The sequence below is a fragment of the Dermacentor silvarum genome, chromosome 3 (assembly GCF_013339745.2).
Source record: "Dermacentor silvarum isolate Dsil-2018 chromosome 3, BIME_Dsil_1.4, whole genome shotgun sequence".
Classification (NCBI taxonomy): Eukaryota; Metazoa; Arthropoda; class Arachnida; order Ixodida; family Ixodidae; genus Dermacentor; species Dermacentor silvarum.
Genome location: NC_051156.1, coordinates 98,498,205 through 98,509,215, shown reverse-complemented (window position 1 = coordinate 98,509,215; position 11,011 = coordinate 98,498,205). Strand labels below are relative to the sequence as shown.

The 11,011-nt window shown below is 48.0% G+C and overlaps 1 non-coding gene across 1 annotated transcript; it reads left to right on the top strand.

The window, feature by feature from the left end:
- The first annotated feature begins 2,594 nt into the window (after window positions 1–2,594).
- Window positions 2,595–2,666, top strand: Trnaa-cgc (transfer RNA alanine (anticodon CGC)). The gene has a single exon. It is a non-coding gene; the product is annotated as a tRNA-Ala (tRNA).
- The last annotated feature ends 8,345 nt before the right edge of the window (window positions 2,667–11,011 follow it).

Genomic DNA, 11,011 nt, shown 5'->3' with positions numbered 1-11,011 from the left:
CTTGATGCAAGATCTTCCACAGCAGAGACATCTTCAACACTAGGGAAATTTCGCTGGAACGGAATTTTCCTGTGCACCATCAGGTACTGGGCACAAAAAACTCGGTCGCAGCTCTAAGGCCTACCCATAGTTGCCTTCTGATCACATGATGGTCCCAGAACCAACATCAAACGCGCTTTTGAAGCCTAAGTGTTATGTCCTGCACAGGCAGCCTCATCGGTTTCTGTGTATACAATTGTCCAGGCGCCGTGCACCACTCTCGCTCACACCACTGTAACGCAAGCGTGTGTAACCTGAATCTTGCCTGAAACCAAGCAGAGCTGCAGACGGCGACTCAGGTCTCACGCACGACATAACACCTGCAACCTCCGAGCAGCACGTATGGTATAAATAAATAGTTCTAAAGTACATAGCATTAAGCTCAGAAGTGGCTCGCTGCACTTGGCTTACTGGCAGAGCCGCGCACTTCGTCTGAACGGGCACACATACACACTACAGAAGGCAAGCCTCGTTAGCACTCTGTTCATTTCCAAAGCTTTCATGTCGAGATTTTGCTTAAAAAATAAGAATGCAGGGCTGTAAATGTGCTCGTTGCCCATTGACGAGGAATATGGGCCGCTGTACTGAAGTGACGAACTGTGGCGTGGTCGGCACTCGATGTTGTTGTCGGGCTCGGAGCAGCGGCAACGGCGGTTTCACGTTGCCTGCGTGCCTATTCTCGCTTCTGGGCGCGCCGACGCTCCTCGCATTCCCGCTGCTCCTCTTCGTAATGTACAACTGACCTCAGGGTCCACTGCCCTTCGGTAAGACGGGCTTTTAACGTGGGATGCGCTGCCAGCCGCTGTAACCGAGCCTCGGCTTGGGCTGCCTTGAACGCAGGATCCGCACGGTGAACACGAGCCTGCTCCCGGCGACCTTGACGGCGTTTCTCGTCGAAAGTGGCCTGTTCCGCCACCGACCGAACAATGCGTGATTTGCCGAGCGCGCACTAAACTACTAAGTGGTTCGTTATGAGAAAAGGTTGGCGATATCTTCTGCAGCCCTTAAGGGAGCACGGCTCAGTGCCAAAGTACACTGAAGGAGACCCGACGCAACGCGCGCGAGGCCCTTTCCTTCCCTTTCCCTGCCCCCAGCGCGCGAACGTTCCCGATTGGGTTCCGTTCCTGATTGCACTTTCGTGGTCTTAACATTGTCTCGAATTTAAGAAAAAACACATTTCGTAAACTTGTAGTCGTCGCCCGACGAATGTTGGTTTTTCTCCCGTTTACTAATAGCTTTTTTTTTTCATAGACCATTGCCAGTTTAGCACTATTCAGTCACGTGTACGTAATGGGCAAAATCGCCAGAAAAATAACACTCGCGAGTCCCTTTAGCTACGCCTAAGAGACCTTAAGCCAAAAAGCCTTAGTCATGCTCATGAATATGACTTCGACTATGGACCTTTAGTCTTTTCCTTCGCTTAGTACCTCATCCAAACCCATTCCATTGGTTTTTGAGTGTTAATATTTCTCACGGAGTCATTTCTCATTTTTTCTGAGTCATGCTCATGACTAGGACTTCTATCATCATCTTTTAGTGTTTCCTTCACTTGGTGCCCACGTCCGAACCCATTTCAGTGTTTATTTTTAGTGTTAATCTTTTTTCGCTGAGTCGTCATTTTTGCTGAGTCATGGTCATGTCTATGACTTCTACCATCATCCTTTAGTGTTTCCTTCACTTAGTACCCACGTCCTAACCCGTTTCAGTGTTTTTTTTTAGTGTTAATCTTTTTTTCTGAGTTATTGTCAATTTTGCTGAGTCATGCTCATGACTATGACTTCTACCATCATCATTTAGGGTTTTCTTCACTTAGTACCCACGTCCGAACCCATTTCAGTGGTTTTTGAGTGTTAATCTTTTTTCGCTGAGTCATTGTCATTTTTGCTGAGTCATGCTCATGACTATGACTTCTACCATCATCCCTTAATGTTTCCTTCACTTAGTGCCCACATCCAAACCCATTCCAGTGGTTTTAAGTGTTGATCTTTTTTTGCTGAGTCATTGCCATTTTTTGCTATGTCATGCTCATTATTAAGTCATTATTGCATTCTACTATCCTTATCGTTACTATCATAACCATACTTACACATTGCCATCCTTAATTCTCCATTCTTTGCAACTTTGGGTTCTTTTAACCCATTTTGCCACTTTGTCATTCTCATTATCAAAATTAATTTAATTACTATCATGATCAGTTATCGTTATTTATATTCCTCATGTAATTACCTATATATTGATATATAATGTTATGGGGTTTGTGATGACCTTATTGAGTTATCGATTTACTGTACATATTTATTACGGATTTTTTTTCAAACTTCCGGCTCCTTTTTCAAGGTCACCTCAAAACGAGACATGACAGGCTTTCGCTTTCAAATAATAAAATATATAAAACGTCAAATATACTACCAGTTTCGATCTCTCGTGGATTGACCTGGTAGTTTGTGCATGCGTTGTGTGTAGTCTTGAACTAAATCACAAAACTTGGAACAATGCAGTTCAAACTGCCTTGACCTTTATGACTCGACCATTTGTAGCTGCGTGTTTAACGTCCTGGGGGTGTAGCTCAGTGGTAGAGCGCTCGCTTCGCATGTGAGAAGTCCCGGGTTCAAACCCCGGCACCTCCATTTTTTTTTTTTTTAGTTTGATCTTTTTTCTTTTTTTTCTTTTTTTTTACGGGTGCAACAACGCTCTGTCTGTTGTGAAGTGGAGTTTTCATACTACATTTCCTGACTTTGCCAACTCCGATCAACACTCCATTGTACTGCCAGCCTCTTTAAGGACGCGAACATCCTAAATTACCTGCAATGCCTTCGTGTCGCATAACGTGACATTAGCCATGAAAGCTGTAAGAATCGCCGGATATCCGGTTTGAACCTATGGGCTGCCGGCCTTCTATATGTTATATCACGAGATGTGCGAGTATTGAAGTTATCTAACCGGTCTCTGCTACTCTGCTAAGTCTTATTGTAAGAGTATTCTAAAGGTCGTATTCTGGAAGAAGAGGAAGAGAGGGAGAGACAGGGAGGTTTCAGATCAGGTGACAGCAGGTTTCTCAAACGCTCGTCTGGTAGACAGCGTGCCCGGCCAGACGATAGATGGCGCCACCTTCCCAATATGGCGGCACCTTCTTGAAAAGTGCGTGTACAGTGTAGTGCGTGTATGTATGGTGGCTAGAGGGGATCGCGTGTCGACTACGCAAAGCGTGAAAAGGACATCATGAGGAGAGTCGAATGACGAAGCTGCAGTAGCGACATTGATTGTGGTGGCCTCACGCGACGGTATGACAGCGAAGGCATTACGACTGTATGATGACGATGGCATGACGAGAGTCGGATGACTTACGCGGAAAGACGACAACGCAACGACCCCAATGTCATCACGACCCCCCGAGCCCGTACCTAGTTGTACAAGTTATTAGACAACTCCGGTCAGTGACCCCAGCCTACAATGCGTGACGACGACTGCATTACGATGGTCGGATGACGAAGCTTTAAAGGCGACGATGGAACGACATCGATAGATAGATAGATAGATAGATAGATAGATAGATAGATAGATAGATAGATAGATAGATAGATAGATAGATAGATAGATAGATAGATAGATAGATAGATAGATAGATAGATAGATAGATAGATAGATAGATAGATAGATAGATAGATTAAAACAGCCGAAGTAGGACAAGAATGCTAATCGCGTTAAAACTGATCTGACAGTGCTAGGAACGCTGTTCGCTTTAACATGTGTCGCCTCTCGCCCTCACTCATGCACCAGTTTACCGCGTTGTCACCATGACGTGTCACTAAACGACAATACGTCACTTTTACAAATCAACTGCGTTGAAGAGAACCCAGTCTTGCCCAGATTAAAGTCGAAGCATGACATATCAAGCGCTGCCGACAAGGGCTAGTAGGACACGCGTACAACGCCAAGAATGTACACCACCGCACACATGGACCAAGAAAATCTGCGTTTGTGTTGACACATTAGGCCCACCCAAACAAGTGGAACCTCACAAAAATTAGCCTATAGGCTAATTGAGCGTACGTCCCTCTCTACCCAAAGCAACCGTCAGTGCCGTGGTCAGATGGGAAGAGGACAGTATCATTCGGTACATTGACTCCGGCAAGGCGAAAGGTTAATTAGTATCTGGTGCTGAGTGGTGACCTGAGCAATCATTGACTATCACTTGCACAAAGCGGGGCATTCGAAGTGACATTTGCCCTGTAACAACTTTAGTTGTTCCTTCAACGTAAATCATTTTGCGTGTGTTTTGTGTGCGTGCGTGTGTGTGTGCGTGTGTGTGTGTGTGTGTGTGTGTGTGTGTGTGTGTGTGTGTGTGTGTGTGTGTGTGTGTGTGTGTGTGTGTGTGTGTGCGCGTGTGTGTGTGTTTGTGTGTGTTAAAAATGTTCCACTGGGTAGGTGTCCGTGGTGGACCGTCCGGTGTGCAGGTGGGCAGTGGAAGGGTCGTTGAGGGGGAAATGGCAAAGAATTATCCGTCAAACAAGCGAAAAGACGCCGGGTGCATTTTGCCGAGTGGAACAGTGGCACTACATACAGGGTGTCTCTACGAAGACTTTACGTAATACTTAACAATAGCCGTTTTGAAATAAAAGGGTGGTTCCTGCGGAGACATGCCGTCACTGGTAGCGACCATATGGCGACCGCCATAGACTTTGGCGTTTGTGCTACCGGAGCTGGAATTGAGCGTGGTGGTTATGCCAGCCTGGGAATGATGGGTAGTCAATGGTTTTGTCTAAACTTCACTATTCTGGCTACAAACGACTTCGTGACTTTCTAAATTTGTCATTTTTAAATACTGTGTAACAAATAATTAGAAACACGTTATTAAAGTTGTCCGATAGCAGGATTCTAAGCACAAATACTTTATCACTGTCCTGTATTTATTAAGTGGCGTTTAATTTACTTTGAGTAAAACGCTGAAGAAATAAACGTTGTCATTATCCTTGGTGTCATTATATTATTATAATTATTAGGCATTTTATTTGCTGTAGGATTCCTCTGGCTAAGGCAAGGAAATTGCATATTATGCAAGGTGCTTGCTTCCCCCCCCCCCCCCCCCACCAAACAATTCCCCTCGCCCCCGGCAGAGATCCTGGGTGCGCTACTGTCCAGGTACGCTTTTTTTTTTTATTGCATTCGCACCACGCAGAGCTTACGAGCTCAAAAGAGCAGATCAACAAAATCCTATTACGGTAAACCGTCAGCTGTTTGCTGACTACATGTCATCAGTATTTCGGCATGTGCAACAAAAGTTCCAATCTTGGAACTCACTCCGGTACATACGTCCGCACCTTCCGCACTTCGACAAAACTGAACACAGATTCGCAAAAATGTTCGCGAACAAGTATATCGTATCTGGTTACCTAATCCCCTTTCAAGTTTGTGACCGGCTAAACTCGGAAAATTTTGCCGTGGTTTACCGTGGTTAAACCAAGTTTGCCGAGGGATAGCACGATTTTGCTTGCTTTGGGAAAGGACACAGGCGCTGCTCGGCGCCGTCAGCAACTACCGCATCTACGATTGCACCCATAAAACAACACACAGACGCTTCCCGGCGCGGCAGCAGCAGCGAGAGAATTGACCTTCATGCTGCGTCTCGCTTCAACGCGAACTAAGCGTCGAAAGCACAGCGCATACGAAGCTACCAGCAGTCGGCGCAGTACACATCGCAAATCGCTTTAAAGATGAGGGTCGCGCGACCGCGCATTTTGTTCATGTCTCTTTCGAGATATGGGTGCCCACGCGGCGTACGCAGCAGCCGCCGGTAGTGGCAGGCTAAGTCCCAGTTAGACCTTGTCTGAACTTAAAGGTCACATTTACGGGAACCAGGCGTTTTCTGGGATTGTACCTGGAGTAGTAGAGCTATCGCTCTAAAATATTGGTTAATACTGGGGCTACACGCGATCAAACGCAGACGCCTGACATTGGAGGGAAAGCATTTCAGTGTCATAGTTCAGAGGTTGGCGACAAGTAAAAATACAGTATTTCTAAAAAGAATCACCAGGATATGCCACACGCCCCAATGAAGTCGAATTGATCGTTGCCCTTCGTGATACATTCTCTCATCCTCCGCATTAAATGCCATGAGATAACGAGTAATACAATTGCTCAGTCTCAATACTCATTGTAGAGTAATTGCGTGGTTTTTTGTTTTGTAGGTAGGCGACCATCGACCGCTTGCGAGCTAGGAATTAAGTCAGGATTCTTAATTTTCAATGCAGACAAATGTTGAAGTAGAAGGACTAACTGTACAGGCTAGTTCGTCTGACATGTAGACTACAAAACTAAGCGCGAATAAATTACACAAAGACACCTGGAACGGACGTTGAAGCAGAAACCTGGACACTTAAGCCTGCCAGGACTTGCGACGATCGTCCTGAAATGCCCGTCGGGCTTGTGTGCCTTCCCAGGAAAAAAAAGAAGGCCTCCAGGCGCCAGCCTCGTTCATTCTTATGATCGCTGGGAGAGGGCCTTCGTCCTGCAGTGGACATAAATATAGGCGGCGGCTGTTGCTGCTGCTGCTGATGATGATGATCTATATATCTATATATTAACAGCGGAACTGTTTAAGGCGACTGTTAGTCCGTGCAGAGCAAACAGAAAATGAGGGCCGATCCTGGTGGTAGTGCAGAAAGGGCTCCAAACGCAATGGCACATACCCCTGTGAACTAGCGAAGGTGTTTAAGCTCGAGGATGGTCCGTCGGGTGCACGGCGCAAAGCCTCCGCTTGGCGATGACGTCACCATGCGTCGCCTAGCAACGCTTCGCCCCAGCTGCGCCGACCGCGCCGAGCCTCCCTACAGCTGCGTGAGCCGTGACGTCATAACTCCGTTTCATACATAGCGCGCAGCGCTCCTAAAGCTGGGGAGCATAATACGACGCTACACGTGCGACAAGAAAAGTAGCGCACAACGCTGCTCAAACGCAATAAAAATAAAGCCGACACAAAGAAGATGGTGTCTCCCGATTCAGCTGGAAGCGCATCGCATCGTCGCTTGTTTTTTGAAGATACCTTCTGCGAAGTTTTCAAGGCAATGCAAGCCAATTATCGTCAACGTCTACGCAGCCACAAGGGCACTCTTCCCGGAGAAGACAGTCCGAGAAGTTCTTGATATTATGAGTACTGATGCCGGAGTGTCTGCTAGCACTGTCGCGAAGTACAAGACGGAGTGGAGTGTCCCTCAGGCCGACTGGCTTCACCGAAGAAGAGACCTCGCAAAGTGACTCTAGCAAGCAGCTCGCGTTTCGTCAAGCATGATAGCTTTACGCTACACGCTGTTCGTCTTAAGGTACATGGCATGTATACGCTGAAAAAGAAATTCCAACTCTCGATAAAATCCTCACAGCGGTTAACGAAGCCGACGGCCTGCAGCTGTTCAGCAAGACAACATTGTGGAGGCTGTTACATGACGTCGGCTTTACTTTTGAAAAACGAAAGCTGGCTCTCATTGAGCGCAACGACATAATCGCCTGGCGTCGGAGGTACTTGCGAGCCATCAAGGAATTCCAGAAGTAGGGCAGGTACTCGGCATACTTTATAATTTTTTTGGCTTACACGTTGAGTTCTTTTGCCGCTTCGAAATAGAAAACAATGTTTATGCACTTTAATGGCTGCGATCCAGCAAGTGCTTTAGTTCGCGTTTTATTTGTTGTTTGTGCGCTGGCGCGTGGACAGGTACGCTATATAGAGACATATTCTTATCCCATGCGATATTCTACATCGCCTCAACGAAATACCCCGCACCACGATAATTTGGACACCGGGACATGAAGGCGTCAGCGGAAACCATCGTGCACACACGATAGCCCGAGGTCACTGCAACCGGGCACTGCAAGAGACGCCAGAAGACCCAAGTCCAGACACACTACAAACTTACTACGATATACTGCAGCACTACCGCCTTTCGAGAAGAACGATGCCGCCACCCCACCCATCCCTCACCAGAGCTGAAGCCACGACCTGGAGGCAACTCCAGACCAACACTATCCTCACCTCACGCTCCTTCACGCTATGTACCCCACCCTTTATCAGCCCCTTTGTCCTTTCTGTACAGAGCGAGCTACCCTCTACCACACCACATGGGCATGCCAAAATATCCCCAATAACTCCCCAAATCGAAACGCAACGCACGAGCAGTGGGAGATGGTGCTGACCAGCTCGGCACTGGAGGATCAGCGAAAGCTTATCGCCAGAGCCGAAAGTGCTGCCACCGCCGCTGGGGCCCTGGACTGAAGGCTCCACCCACCACGGAGATCGACGCTTCTCCGTGCGTCATCAAAATAAAGTTTTGTCTCTCTCTCTCTCTCTCTCTCTATCCCATTTTTCCGCAGGGCAATCATTTACCTGGATAAAACGTGGGTAAATGCCGGCCATACCGAGCAGCAAGTATGGCGAGACAGCGGAGGGGTATCATCTAAGGACGCCTTCATAAGGGGCCTAACAACGGGTCCAGCAGCCCCATTGCAAATACTTGGTATCCTCAACTGTTTGTACGCCCAAACCCGTGTGTCTCGCTGTATCTTAAAGGGCCCCTAAACCACCTCAGATATTTTTTTAACATTTCCAGTAAACACGCGCATCGAGTTCAGAATGCCGTCACGAGCAACGATGCCAAACACTGCAGCGCTACGCGCCGCGGGCGCGCTAAAAAAAAACAAAAAAAAAACAAAAAAAAATAACACAATGCCGTCCCCCTCTCCTGGCCTTTCCGCTATCCCCAGCGGTCGTCACGATGTCAGCAGGGTGAATCTGGTGATGTCAGCGTCGGGGACGATGCCCATTGGTCGAACAAGAACCTACGACTTCCGGTTTGTCTCCTAGCAGGTACGCGCGATCCCTGCTCTTCCTGTTCCTCGTCGTGTTGCTCGCTTGTGCGCCCTTGCGAATCAGTAATTACAGCCCGCAACACAAGTGCCAAATCGCTCGCGTTCCAACACAGTGGTGCTTAGCGGTCTGCTTAGCTGCGCGAACAGAGTGCGGCAGTGTTGGCCTTTCCAGCCGTGCGCGACCCTTGTCGCGGCGATCCCGTGGGCACTGCCATGTTTGATCACGTGGTGACGCGTCCATTGCTTGCCTCAACTGCCTCCGTTGCCTCCTTGTTTACAATGGAAGTGTATTACGTCGGCGCGGTTTAGAAAACCTCTGTTTTCGGAGATATCGTAGACGGTGACTAGGTGGACGACACGAAGCTTTGATCACAGCTTCATAGAACATGCAAAAGCGCTTTCGGAGCTGATTGATTAAGCTATGTCCAAACGGCGCAAGCAGCGTATATAGGGCTTGTTCTAAAAGCGGCGCTAAATATGTATTGCAAGCTATCCAACATTCCGCTCATGAATTCAATCAAAATTAGTGTGTTTTGCTCTTTGTTCTTTATTCGGCAAACATTTTGAAGCAGTGGCTTGTCAGTTTCTGACTCAGTGAAGTTCGTCGGTGCCGCCACTATATGATTATTTTCTGCCTAATCGCTCGCGGGTGTGGTCAGTTCCGATAGATTTGTTCTTGCTGCGTACAAGGCTTGAAGCGTCGCTGTTTTGTACATTGTAACACCTTGTAGCAAATATATATTACAGCTAGTAACTCGCTTACTCTTGTGGACCGTCACGAAACATTCAGCTTCGACCATTCGTGCGCCATCGCTGTAGTCCGTCATTTATTGTGCGTATACAGTGCGCATATATTCAAGTGTGCGCCCATTCACTTATTTTATTGCGATAGCAATTATATGGACACTCCAAAGCAGATTTCTGCCATCGTCGTCGCCGTCGCCGTGAGGTTCCGTATGACGTCAATGGAGATGAAATAGCCGCCGCGCGCCGCCGAACGCTGTATGTGAGAGTGAAAGGGCGCGAGGGACGCGCGCTTTCACGAGGAGTGAACTCATGGCGCTGAGCCGTGCTCCCTCAAGGGCTGCAGAAGATAGCGCCAACCTTTCCCTTTCCCTCAAGAACCACTTATCATCATCATCATGAACTCACGGCGGAGAACAAACGCGCGTTCTGCGCCGTGCTCCCTTAAGGGCTGCAGAAGTAGACGTCTCTTTCCTTCTTTACAATCACCATATATGTAGAGCAAACGCGCCTTCTTCCGACGCGCAAAAGACCGTGGGGGAGGGGGGGAGGGAAGGGAGGCGACGTTTAGCTGCGGCATCAAGTGCCTATTTACATCAGAGGCTCCGCAACAGTCACCAACGCCGCACTCATTTTGTGCGAACGCGGGCAAAACGCCGACGGCGTCGACAACAGTTCTGCGTGTTGCCGGTGCTGCTGCATGTCCAAGTTTATACAGCTGATAAAGCTACTATCATTACTCCGTATAGCTCTCTACAAATTTGCTATCGCAATTGATGCTTCGCCTTTCAGGTGAAACTGCGACAACTTTTTTGATACGTCGGCGATAGAGTGGGCGTAAGTTTTCCTGTCATTTGGGACAGATGTGCACATGTATAGATAACGTGCACGAAACTTACTATGACAGGAGGCGGCGCTACTCCCTTTGTCATTCTTTAACGAGTGGTACTCACTTCACCGAGGTTAATTCTGGGGATGAATCCCTTACTTTGAAGGTTAGCGATACAAGGCTGGCGGATGAGCAAATTTCTGTATCCTCGAGGAAAGCCGTACATCACGAAGTGCCGGTAACACGTTCGGACAGTGGCAGCAGCGGTCCGCGAACTTCGCCACACAGATTCATTCTATTCCTTAACATGCCAGTCACTATTTTTGCAGCCAACTACTGCACACGTCTTCAATCCACATGATTTAATCTAGCATGATTGGAGCACAGTGTGTTACCGAAAACTCAGTTGCATTTCCGACATGTAGCTGATCGCACAGAAGCAAGGTAGAAGCGGTAATGGTTTCGTATTCGTGCGCGGTCGCTGAGGAGAGTTATGGCGCGCCGCCGTGAGCGTTCTTTTTCTAAAACGCGCCGCCGCGAGGGTCC